At 40.2% G+C, this 12,261-nt stretch overlaps 1 protein-coding gene across 1 annotated transcript in view; it reads left to right on the forward strand.

Annotated features, from left to right (window-relative positions):
- NCK2 (NCK adaptor protein 2) overlaps nt 1–12,261 on the forward strand; it is an 88,076-nt gene that overhangs the window by 20,837 nt on the left and 54,978 nt on the right. Inside the window, exon 2 of the mRNA XM_074560331.1 lies at nt 11,512–11,585. The gene's annotated coding sequence lies outside the window, so the exon portion shown is untranslated. The remainder of the gene's footprint in view (nt 1–11,511; nt 11,586–12,261) is intronic.

Genomic DNA, 12,261 nt, shown 5'->3' on the forward strand with positions numbered 1-12,261 from the left:
GTTTTTTACATCCAGATAGGATAAGAACTTACTTAAAAATGCCATCATCTTTTCAGTACCCTTCAGATTGGTGAGGTCTTGTTTTGCTCTCCCCTCCCTGCTTTCCCCACCTGATGTTACCCTGTGTCAAAGGGTTCCTTACCCAGGAAATCTTAAAAAAAGAAACCTTGACACCTTTGGAGTAAACGTTGAATTCGCTAGGTGGTGGTCGGTAGGGTTTGCATGTGTGTTAAGCACTGAGCACCAAGACAAACTTCTGTGCCCCAAGCAGAAGGCTCAGGTGTTTGGGAAGCATGAAATAGCAATGGGCAACTGGCTCCTTCAAGGAAGGGTGGGAAAAAGTGGCACTTCCCAAATCTCCCTGAAACGCCTGTCAGAGAAAGAGAAAATTCAGAGCTACCTTCCTTGTAAATGAAATCTTATTAAGCTGTGATTGCCACCTATGTCATACTGTAAAGATGGCTGAAAAAAGTGCTGATACTCATTTTGTTCAGTTTATTGTCACACCGTATGGGATTTAAATGAGACCTAATAGAGTAGTAATTGGATTTGCAGTGCCTGTGTGACATAAAGGAGGATTCATGGTACTGTGCTTGGTGTGTTCTAGAGAGCAAATGCAAAAATGAAATCTCTTGTAATAAAGAACTGGCAACAAATGGATTCCTTGAATATGTTCTTAAAATTAAAAAGAAAAAAAAAAAGAAGCTGAAGAAATTTTTTCTAGGCTTTGCCAAAATGCTTCTGAGAGACTCATTGACTGCATGGTTCAATTGTGAGCTATTTTAAATAAACTGTGTAATTTTTCATTGTAAGAAAATACTCACAGTAAAGTATATTATTAATGTTTACTTAAAATTATTGCCTGATATTCAAAGTGCTGCTATAACATCGGGAAATGTGGTGGGTTACTGATCAGATATCAGGAAGGAGTTCTTTCCTGTGAGGGTGGTGAGACACTGGAACAGGTTGCCCAGGGAATTTGTGGCTGCCCCATCCCTGGAAGTGTTCAAGGCCAGGCTGGATGGGGCTTTGAGCAGCCTGGTCTGGTGGGAGGTGTCCCTGCCCGGGGCGTTGGAACTAGATCATTTTTAGGGTACCTTCCAACCCAAACCATTCTATGATTCTATGACTGTGCTCAGCAGCACAGCAACACCAGCCCGGCAGCAGCAACCCCCCAGCCTCTGACTGCGTGAGTCTTGTTGCAAGAAGCACAGCCTGGAATGTGCAATCCTAAATATAGGCCCATTCATAATGAATGCTTTACTCTCTCCTGAATTCATTGTTGTGTTGATGGCAGAAGCACTCACAATATATGTACACAGTGTGTTCTGTCCTTACCTTTCAAAGTGTTCTCTCCAGTGTATGGATGGATCAGGCTTAGAAACTTTGTCTAAATCAGAGTCTGCTATGTTTCATCATCGTTCACTTATGTTTATTTAAAGGTTTATTTATCTATTCATAGTAGAGATAAAGGTTTCTCATTGGAATGTAGTTACCAATATATATTGCTTTAGTTATTTGGCACGTGCAGTTTTTTCTTCAGTAGCAGTCTCTTGAATAGTTTCATTTGAAAAACATGTAGATTTGTATTTATCTGTAGCTTCAAAAGCAGTTAATTTAATATGCCTGCAAAGAAAGAAAAAAAAAAATCCTTCTTTTCTTTGTTGAACTAAAAGGCTATTTGTCGCCCCACCTTAATCATTGTCTGTTTTTAAACCACAAATAAATAGAATCCTGTGGCAAGGTTCAGCAAACTGAAATTGCCACATAATTAAGTGGTAACAGACACTTCCAAGGCAAAAGGGAAATCAGTGGTTACAATGGTTTAAGAAAAGCAGCAAAAGCAGCAAGAAATCATACTCTTGAATTCAAAGCCCTGAATACCATTTGTCGTTGCTGCCTAATATTTAAGTGAGGAAGAATATTATTTTCTTTTATGTAGATTTTAGATAAATTTAGTTTGTCCTTGTGGGAAGTTGGCAGGTTCTACTACTGCTGTTAATATTTTGTTGTGAAAAAGAAGTTTTGGAAAAACCAAAGCAGTAGTGGAGGGTGTAGAGGTAAGCAGAAATCTTTTTAATTACTGGAGTCAATACATCTTATTTCGAAGACGTGAACCTGGAAGCTATTATCTTGGGGGCAAATTTGGACAAGGTAATTGGCTTTGACCTTTTGCCAGATGTCTAACAGTTCTTTTTCCCCTCTCCCTTGTGTCCAGATAAATGTCATGCCTTTAGGTTTTTGTTCCCTTGTTCTGGTTTCAAGTGTGGAACTGCTTATGTAGCTAATCTGCGCTTAAAATTATTTTCCATTTCTAACCCCAGTAGGACACTCTTTTGGGGTATTCAGACAGAATTGACATAATTGGATTTCTGCCCAGATACTGTATTCAGATAGCTTTGGAGATGTCATTAATTTGACAGCTGCCATAGGAAATCTTTGTTTTGACTATTGTTACGGGGCCTGCAATGTTTCTATTGCATTTTCATTTGTAGTCTGCCACTGAATTGGCGTGATTAAAATGAGTACAGTAAGACACCACCAAATGTGTACAAGACATGAAAGGGAGAAAATCAGTGCTGAAAACCTCAGAAGGTAGGCTGTTGCCAAATTTTATTTGGGTATTATGAGATTTTGGAATACCTAGTTATCTTTCAAATAGCGATAATAGCAGTGCCTGCGGCTAGGGCTGCTATACGCTGTGGTGGAACCAAAGTTGTGCTAATGTTTCTCTTCTTGTTGTCAACCTAAAGCAAAGTTTCTGGGGCAGTTCAGCCAAAAACTGCTTCAACAGTTTCTGATTATTAACTTGGAAGAAAAAGCAGGTGTTTTGGGGGGACTCCGTGTTCTTGGGAAGTATCTATCCTAGCAACTCAGGTGTTTGTTCCCAGCGGTTTTGTTTTGATCTGCACATCGAAGGTCCTGTCTTTGGGGACTGCCATTCTGCCGTGTCCAAAGAGGACAGTCACGGTACCACACGTCACTGACTAGCATGTGCCACCTACCAAATCATGTAGGAACCAAAGCCACTTCTAAGATCCAAGTGTTTTTCTTCTACTTACCTGTTGCTCTTAGTTGTGAACCCCTAGTTATGATAGTTTTGTACTTGAACCACATGAAGTTTGTTGGTTTTTTTTCAGTCAGGCCATCAGAGGAGACTCCAAAACCCCTTTACATCTGGAATGCTAGTTTTTCCCAGCCTTTGATATACTAATGTATTGGGACAAAAATGTCTTGCTCCTCACAAGGAAGACCATTTTCATCAGTGTATTACTGAACTCTAACACCAGGTACTATTTGAGCACATTCCAGTTTCAGTAAGAGATTTTGTGTTGCGGTCTTTGTGTTGTGTTTTTTTTTTTTCCCCCCCTCCCTCAATTTTACTAACAGGTTCCAGTTTAATGTCTGCTTATGTGAGTTCTGCAGCCCTGTCCTTTTCAACCTTGTAAATGAAATACTGAGCTTGAGTAAACAGTAAATATCTCTACTCTTCCTGCTGTTGGTGGTTGAGAGCTCTCTTCAACTTTCTCCCTCAGTTGAAGTCATTATAGATTTCTTCACCTGAGGGCCAAGGTGCCTGGACTTCTTTCTGCCATCCCTTCAAAGTGAAATGGCTCTTGTTTATGCTGACGGTACTTCAGATGCAGTTTGCCTGAACAGATCAGGGCAAAGCTTGCATACTCTTCAGAATAAGATACTCTACTTGAACAGTAATGCCGCCAGCTTCCTTATATACTCGGTGGCTATGCACCTGGAGAAAGGGTAAAATCTGAACACCCTCAGCAAACAGGCTGAGGCGCAGGGAGTGATTGCTGCAGCTGCTGGTGATGCTTTTACAGCAGGTGGGGAGTACTCAGACCAGACCTCCTTCCATCAGCATCACGTACCAAGTTGTCACTTTCCTGTTTGAGAGTTTTCAAGTTGTTTCTGACAACGTTTTCCTGGATCTGCTCTGTGCGTTTCCTCCAATTCTGTATCTGTCTGGTGGTTTCAGAGACAACCACTGACCTTAACCTGTCCCTCTTAACATCACCTTATCCATGTATTTTAGCACTGAGAAGGAGTGGCACTATTACGTTGAATTCAGTGAGTGCTAATCTGGCACAGACAAGCTATGTTGTTGAATGTACGCACAGAAGAGTTTTCCTTTGGACTAAGAAAGAATGAATAATTTACCAGAACAGGAGCTCTAATAAGGGTTGCAGTCAGCCTTGAACTTTGAATTGCCAGTGGGCTAAGTCTGCCTTACTTGACTTAATCTGTAGTCTCTCTGTAGCCCCTGTTACAGTGCATTTTCTGTTTTATCTCACCCCAAAGCTACCCAAATGCGTAGATGTGAGATTTATTTACTTACCTCCCTAGGCAAGAGCGGTAACCAGGTGTCTCTGCCTAGTGTTTCTCTGATAGTGAGTTAGGGTTGCATGCTTCTGTGGTAGCTAATTCATCGGAATCTGTGGTTTTCACTTCTTCAGAAGGCATTTGTGAATGCCTTTTTCCAGTGGAGGTGGGTGTTTTCAGTAATTTACATGTGCAGATTACTAGATTACTGTAAAGAGTATATTAATATGCTGTCGTAGTCATCTTTCACAGCCCTGAAATCCACAAGTATAGAATTAAAAGCTCTGACTCTACTAAAGAGGCTTGGAAGAACTGGTATGATTCAGTGGGTCTTGTATGTCTTTATGTATTTATTTTAATGGTGAAGATGTGGTAATAAAAGTAGATTTGTGAAGGAGTTGCTAGCGCTGATGTGTTTTTAACCACTCAGGTTCTCAAACATTCTGAGCAGATATTACTTAATGGAAAAGACTGTCATTGTACAGTTTTTACAAACAAAAAATTAAAATACCAATCAGAAAAGGGCTGAAGTTCCAGTGGCATGAATTATTAAACTATATGTACAAAATACTAATTTCTAAAGTGCTGAAGAAAGTTATCTAGCTATAAATGCTAAGATGTTTCTAAAAATCAAATCTGTAATTTGAATAATAAGGTATCCTATTACAGAAACGAAAATAATTATCTTGTTTTCAAACCACGGCCTGAGAAGCTTGCGTAGTTAAGCACTACTTAAGGTTGAAGCCTAAACCTTTCTTTTCCTTAAAGATACTGAGAGACACGTTTAAGAACAGCTTTGGTAAGTGTAGTTATGTTTCTGCTTCTCTATCTGCAGTTATAATTGGTAATTCAGGTCTTTCAGCAGACATCTGTAAGGGATTGTGAGGTGTTTAGAGCTGTCCTAAGCATAAATCAAGACCTTTGTTGCTTCTCCTATGTGGGTTTTAGCGATATTTATGCATGCGCTTACATAGCCAGCTTGTAAACCCTTAAATAAGGAAAATTAGAAAGATTGTGTGTTCCTATTCCTTATTGCAAATAGAAAAGAAAAAATAAGGGAATTGAGGTAAAATGGTGTTTTGAATACTTCGTCTTTCGCTGGTGGCTCTTGACTAGGAATGCCTAAAAAAACTGGGGCTATTTTGGTGTCAGGGTGCCTTTGCGTGAGGCTCCTTCAGCTTGCAGAGAGTGACTGGACACGGCTTGCGTTCAGTTTGATGCCTGACTATCAGTCTAAAGGACAGGTGTGTAGGGGTTTTTGTTGGTTGTGGTTTTTTTGTTTGTTTTTGAGGCTGCAGTATTACACCTCCTCTCAAAGAGTTTGTAGCCTAGCTGGGGGAGGCTTCCTGGCTCCCATTCACAGTTTCCCCGTGCTGCTTTGTGGTTCTTTTTTTTCTTTTCTTTTTTTTTTTTTTTTTCTTATGCAGGGTCTGCTCTGGAAGTTTGCAGCTCAGCATAATCAAATTTGAATTAGGTCAATATCAGTAAGTATCAAGATGGAAAATCCTGCTTAAGCCAGGAATTAAAAAAATTTGCATATTGCAGTTAGTTTAGGTAGTAATTTGGGATCAGTATTAGCTTTTTAAATAACTTGGACTTTTTGGGGAAACTCCTGTCTGAATGTAAGAAGCCTGTGATTCCTCTTAATAAAACAATGTGAATCTGTACAATATATATTGGAGAATTCCTAACAGATGCAGTCACTAACAGGTGTAATCCTCGTTTCTTTCCCATTTAAAAAGACACTAGTCATGCATGTATTTGGATTGCAACTACAGAGGAAGCTGGCACTGGAAGTTGGTTTTTGAAATACAGTAGTTACTTTAATTGTTGATATTATTTAGAAAACGAACTACTTGTGCCTCATGAGTAGACTGGGAGGTGGTGGTTGTGTGAGTAGATGTAAAAAATCTTGTTTTTTGAAAACTTATCACGTATACACCAGAGTCTGCAGAGGATGTGCACTTGACTGCAGGAGTTAAATGAGAATATAGGTCAGCGTAGCCTCTTTGATTGCATGTGGTTCAAGTGTGAACCATTGCACGCTCTCTCTAGCTGCGTTCCTCTCCCTACCTGCCCCCCAAAGTATGTGTTTGTTTTAATGAACAAACAAAAAAAAAGTTGCGTGAACAACCAATGGTACATGTCTAATTGCTTCCTTCTTGGTACAAACAGCATGGCCGGGAGGTGTATGCACAACCTCCTGCCCGTGCACTGTTCAGAAGAGACCCGAATTTCTTAGGCTAAGCCTTACAGCCTCTGGTGATGGCTCCAAACCTGGACTGCTTAAAAAAGCCCATTTAGACACAGATGTTTGTCTTTGCTTCAAGGGCTAGTTTCACTTTCACGGCTGGCATAGAGGTTTAAATCTTTTCCAGCGTTTTAAGTATCTGGCAGTCTTTTCTGCATGCAAGGCAGCAAACCTGTTCTCGTGCCCCATTTCACTTGCTTCCTTGCTGTTAAGGAACTACAATCTTAAGAGAAGAAAAGCTTAGTTGTGTAGAATATGTACCATGAAAGGATTTTAATTTTTTTGTTTGTTTTCAGAATGTTACGCACATTGTAGTGCAATGCTGCAGTTTGCTGCCTTTTTGAAACCTTAAATACGATGTGCATCACGTCTTGCTTTCTGTTTTCTCCCCGTGTTCCGTACTTAGTTTTGAAATGTAGTATTCAATTAATGCCTTGATTTATCTGAGTTGAAGAACAGTTGCGTATTTTAACATTACTGTTTCCTCAGCTTTAGAAGAAGGTAATAGTAAGTGATTTTGTGAGAATATGTATGACTAGGAGGTTAAAATACTAAGCATATGCTAGAGTCTTGAATACACTTGGTGGGTTTCTTTTCCCTTTAAGCAAATTCAGGCACTGAGCTTTTGAGTGCTTAGGCTGATCTGTCTGCTGCTCTGTGGAACTGGATTATGCTTGCCCAATTGTCTGCATAGTTAAAATATTTTGAACATAGCCTATTTTGATGTAACTTCGTTTGAAATATCTGCCTAATGGAGAAGTCTTAATGGAATACTTTAATAGCCCAAAGTGGTTACCTGCAATTGCTCCAGTGTATTTCAGTCAATTACAAAGGCAGGCAATATTTAATGTTGGAGTGGAGCTAGATGGTGTAATGAACTGGCAGATTGCCAGCTTGATCTTCTCCACAGGAGAATTTGTATTAATGTGGTGCTTTTCATTTGTTCTCCAGAAGGTCACCAGTAATACGTCAATTGTTGAATTTTATCATAGTTATCAGAGTCACTTGAATACCTTACCACTGGAGTTAAAATTCCCACTCTCTGCAGTACAGGTTTATGGTCAGGTCATTCTTGTGTATTAGCATATTAAGTATCAAAGAGATTATTTTAGCTATTTCATGTCAGAATTTAAATAGGAGGTGGTTGGGTATTGGGAAGAGAGCCTAAGAGAATTGTCATTGAAATAGTCATTGTAAGGCTGAATCTGGATTTTAGCCACAGGGATAAAGAAAATGGGGCACATTAGAGCTATTAGTGAAAGGAAAGGTGGTTAATAACTTTGGATGTTACTTGTAATTTAATCATTACAAGAGCACTAATTTATTCTTTAGGTTGTAATCTTTAAAGATTACACAGTTAAACAGAAGGTGCTTATTAAATCGGATGTTACTGATGTTTCTGTCATGGTGCTCGTTTGCAAGCATCAAGTTCAAACTTTTATTTCTGACTATTCAAAAGTGCTTTTTACTGTGGGACTTGTTATAGTCCTTGTGTTCAGAGGACCTTGGTTTAGAAAACAAACGAGAGTGACTGAGGTTGCTGTTCAAATGTTGACAAATTTGTCTTTCTACCTTGCACATTTGTAATCACCTGTTCATCCAGTTCCTGTACTCTCCAATTTCTGTTTCTTGTTGTCATCTTCTGTGCCTCTGCTCTGGGCCTCGTAGTAAGCGTAGAATATGAAGACAGTCGTGAGTGGTAAGGAAGCGTGGCATTTTGCATGTCCAAATGGATGTCACGCTAGATGGTACAGAAATGATGGGACACGACTGCCCAGCTCTGTGCCTCCTTTTGCTTTGCTGCTTTTCAAAAGAGTTGTTAAATTCATTTCCCAAGTTTTCTAATGTTGCGCCAATTTGTCTTTTGGGTGGACAGTAACTGTTTGTCATGTGTTCTCCAAGGTTTTTGAAGGTTGATAGAGATTATTTTGTACTCTCAGAGTTTAACTGTTCATTCCCCATCCTGGTTTTACTGTCAAATACAGCTGTCTAGAGTCCTGGCTGGTAGGATGCAGCAGCAGAACTAGAAAACCCCACCTACGGTGCAAACCCTCTGCCCTGGCGCAGATGCTTCCAAACCCTAACCACTGTTTCCATTTACTGCCCTTTGAGAAGACAGATCTTGAATTTATGTAACTGAAAGATTGTTTCAAGGAGCATATTTAAAGTATAAGCGACTTATTTGTGGTCCAGGTTTCCATCCTGAGTTTGAGTCACTCTGCAAGTCGCAGCATTGCAGGCAGAGCTTTGGTCTGTCGGGGCGTGTGATGGAAATTGGTTCCTCTTCTGGGGAAGTGACTCTTAGTGTGATTGATAGCAGAAGACTTCCTTTGTCTCTTCCATAGCACAGTGAAGATTTTTACCAGGAGGAAAATAGAAACGGAGGTCGCAATGCAACAGAATTGAGCCCAGAGAGGACAGAGACTAGTCTGCACCTTGCACTCGTGTGTCTGTTAGATTAACAGGGTTTTATTTCAATCAAAGTATTGGTAGGAATGAGTTTTTCTTGTGCATCTTCTTCCTCTGACTCTTCGCGCTATCACCATTAACATTCTGAGTTACTTTTAATGTATGTTAACTGAGCTACGAAAATAAAACCATTCTTGCTGTACAGAAGGAAGTTAGCATTGTTACATGGAGATAAACACATGACTCATTCTTTTCTTGTGTGTTTAGATGGAATTTGGACTCTTATTTTCCCCAACTGTACCTCCTCTGCAGTTGGCTAATAAATACAAGGTTAGTTTTTCAGGTATTGATGATTAATAGTCCTGTTTTTCAGCGCACTTTCAAATGCAAGTTCTATACGTGAATGTGCATTTGTGAAGGTGGGAGCAATAATTGAGAGGTGTTCGGTATGTATTTAAAGAACAAAACGGGAAAAAAAAAAACCCAAACGAAGTCAGAAACTTGGTACAGTACTTCAGTGCTGGATGGTAATGGGGAGGAGATGATTTGTGAGGTAGGAAGAGGAAGGATAGTAAACTTCAGAAGATCTTGTAACAAAAAACAAAATTACTTGTATTTTCTCACTTGTTCCTCTTAATGTTAAAAATGTTCTTGCATTATTGATAGGAGAAAAACTACAAAATATTCAGCCGGTAGGGAAGTAGATCTGCCCTGCCTCAGGGTTTTAGTGTTGTTTCATCTGTTAAAATCTCTTTCCGATTTACTGGAGATCTGTCTTGTAATTTCGAATATAGAACAGTTTTTCAGTGAGAACACGGTTAAGGTCTGTAACTGGGTAGGAAAACTGATATAGTAAAGTGTTGTTGCCCACGGTCTGTGTCTGTGGGAAGCTGAAAGCCCAGGTTGGGCAGTGGGGCAGCCGGCGTTCCAGCCAGCACCCTGGCAGGGGAGAAAGGGGTAGGTCACCCTCCAGCCCCATCTGAAGATACGCTGCCACAGGCGTATCTTCATTCAGACGCTTGACTGGATCAGGACACTTTTGTGTTTGAATAATGCGTCCTTATAATTTGCCCTCCTCCGTGGGTTGTTTTTTTTTTTCTGTTGTGTGTTTCTCAGGAGGGCTAGCAATGCTCTGGCTGCACTTGCAGCTGCTGGGGAGCAGGGAGGGAGCCGAGGGGCAGGGACTCTCCCATGCTTTACCCCCGACTACACATTTATGCTTAAATGCTTACCGAATTGTAGTTTTAGTAGTTTTGTTACTCCACTTATTAATGGGTAGGAGTCTAAATCTCGCTTTTAAACATCTGTGTAAGGTATTTTTAATAAATTTGTCAGTGCTTTTTTTCCCCTTTCATGATGATGTATGGGATCATTGGATAAATTGCTCTTTTTAATAGAATTTCTTTGTAGGATGCTTTCATAGAGCGGCAACTGATTGGAATCTGTTCAGAGAGGACTTTGAACAGAAACGTTTGTGCATGAGTGGCCTTAGGTAGAGTAGGAGTTGTAATCTGCTCTCCTTATGAGCTAGGGGCTGCAGTGCAGGAAGGCGTCTAGAATTTTTTCCTTCTCTTTGAATTGCATCTTAATGCGTTCACACTGCCTGAATTTGTCAGACATCCTACGGAGTTAGAAGCATCGCTAATAGGCAGAAACAAATGTTTAAATATTTTGAAGCCTCTTCTGAAAGGTTAGTGTTGCAGCTAGAAATACTTAACAGAACAACAGAGGCGGGGAGGGACCTCTGGAGGCTTGTGCCATCCAGCTGGGGCCATGTCCAGGAGAATTTGAGACACCTTCAGGAAGAAGGTCCATCACTTCTGAGGGGGGACGTGTGGCCATGCTGAGCCACCCTCGTGGTGAAACCTTTCTTCTTTACATCCAGCCGGAACTTCTGTTAACAGAGTTCTCCAGCCCTCTGACCAACTTCACTGCCTCCCTGGGTCAGTGTCTCTCATGACAGAGGGCCCCAAACCACAAGCGGTAGTAATCCAGGTGGATTCCACATCCAAACATGTGTGAGTGCCTCCTGGGTGGAAATAGTCGTGTCCCACAAAGCTGCAGGCTGTGCTTTTGCTGATGTACCTCAGTTTTCCACGTGTAACAGCGTTACCTTTTCTTAGGAAGTATGGGCAAGTTAGACTGACTAATGTAGAAGTGAAGGAAACAGTAAATAATGGTGCTCTTTCAAATGTAATCTTTCTAAAACTGGGCTGAATTTTTAATTCTGTTTATTGACTGATTTTTCTCTCTATTGTGATGGCTGGGTTTGTAGTTGCTTTCTTTCCTAGATGGTTTGGATGGTTGGCCGTTAAGTTGACCTTGTATTCATTGAGAAAAGTTAAATATGAAGATGGATTCTATTTATGCTAAATAGGTGGATCAAGTTAGAGCCATTCTGCCTGCTCTTCAGCCTCTCTTAGGAGATTTTGATAGAATGAAACCCAATTATCTAGCTAAAGCTCTTCTAAGTTTAGTGCTGAAACTAAAATATGTATTGTTTGTTGTTTCAGACAGTGGTCTACGTAACTTTGTTGGAGAGTCCTGCACCTTTCACTGCCTGGTTCCTTTTAACAGTGTGCCAAAGGTGAGTGGTTCAAGTTCAGTGGTTATTTTCATAACTAAAGATAACGAGTGAACTGGATATATTGCTTGGTTTTGCTTTCATGTAATGTAGTGTACTTGTAATTTTATTTTTTTTTTAAACTGCTGGATCGATGATTAAATAGCAAATCTTTTTCCTTCAGTGATCTGAGACAAATGAGTTGTAGTTCTTACTTTCAAAAAAAGATGAGAAAAAAGGATAGGCTCAGATTATTAATTAAGCACTAGATATTGCTACCACAGTTTTTGGGCTCCCACCTACTGTTACCTACTGTGTTGACTTGGGACGTTTTCCCCTGGAGGCACTGTAGGCAGGATGTGGTGGTGTGGGAGGTGTGGAGGACTAACCGCCATGCATAGCCTGTGGTGGAGCAGGCTTAATATTAATCTTTGATTGAATTCTAAAAACTAAGTAAGAGCTTATAAAATATTGAGAGGAAAGAAGGTTTGTGGATTTTCTGTGAGAGCAGAACAGAATCGCATTCAGTATATATAGAGTGTCTTCCTGGGCTGGCTCAGAAGACCTGACGTAACTGAGTGAAGCTGATGTTTTCCGTAGGATTCATTTTGTGGTAGAGTCTGAATATCTTCTTTCTATTAATTTATGTACCCTGCTGTCTGCTTCTAGTAACTGTAGTTGATCTCTGTGGCTTAACAGA

This window comes from Larus michahellis, chromosome 1 (assembly GCF_964199755.1).
Source record: "Larus michahellis chromosome 1, bLarMic1.1, whole genome shotgun sequence".
NCBI lineage: Eukaryota > Metazoa > Chordata > Aves > Charadriiformes > Laridae > Larus > Larus michahellis.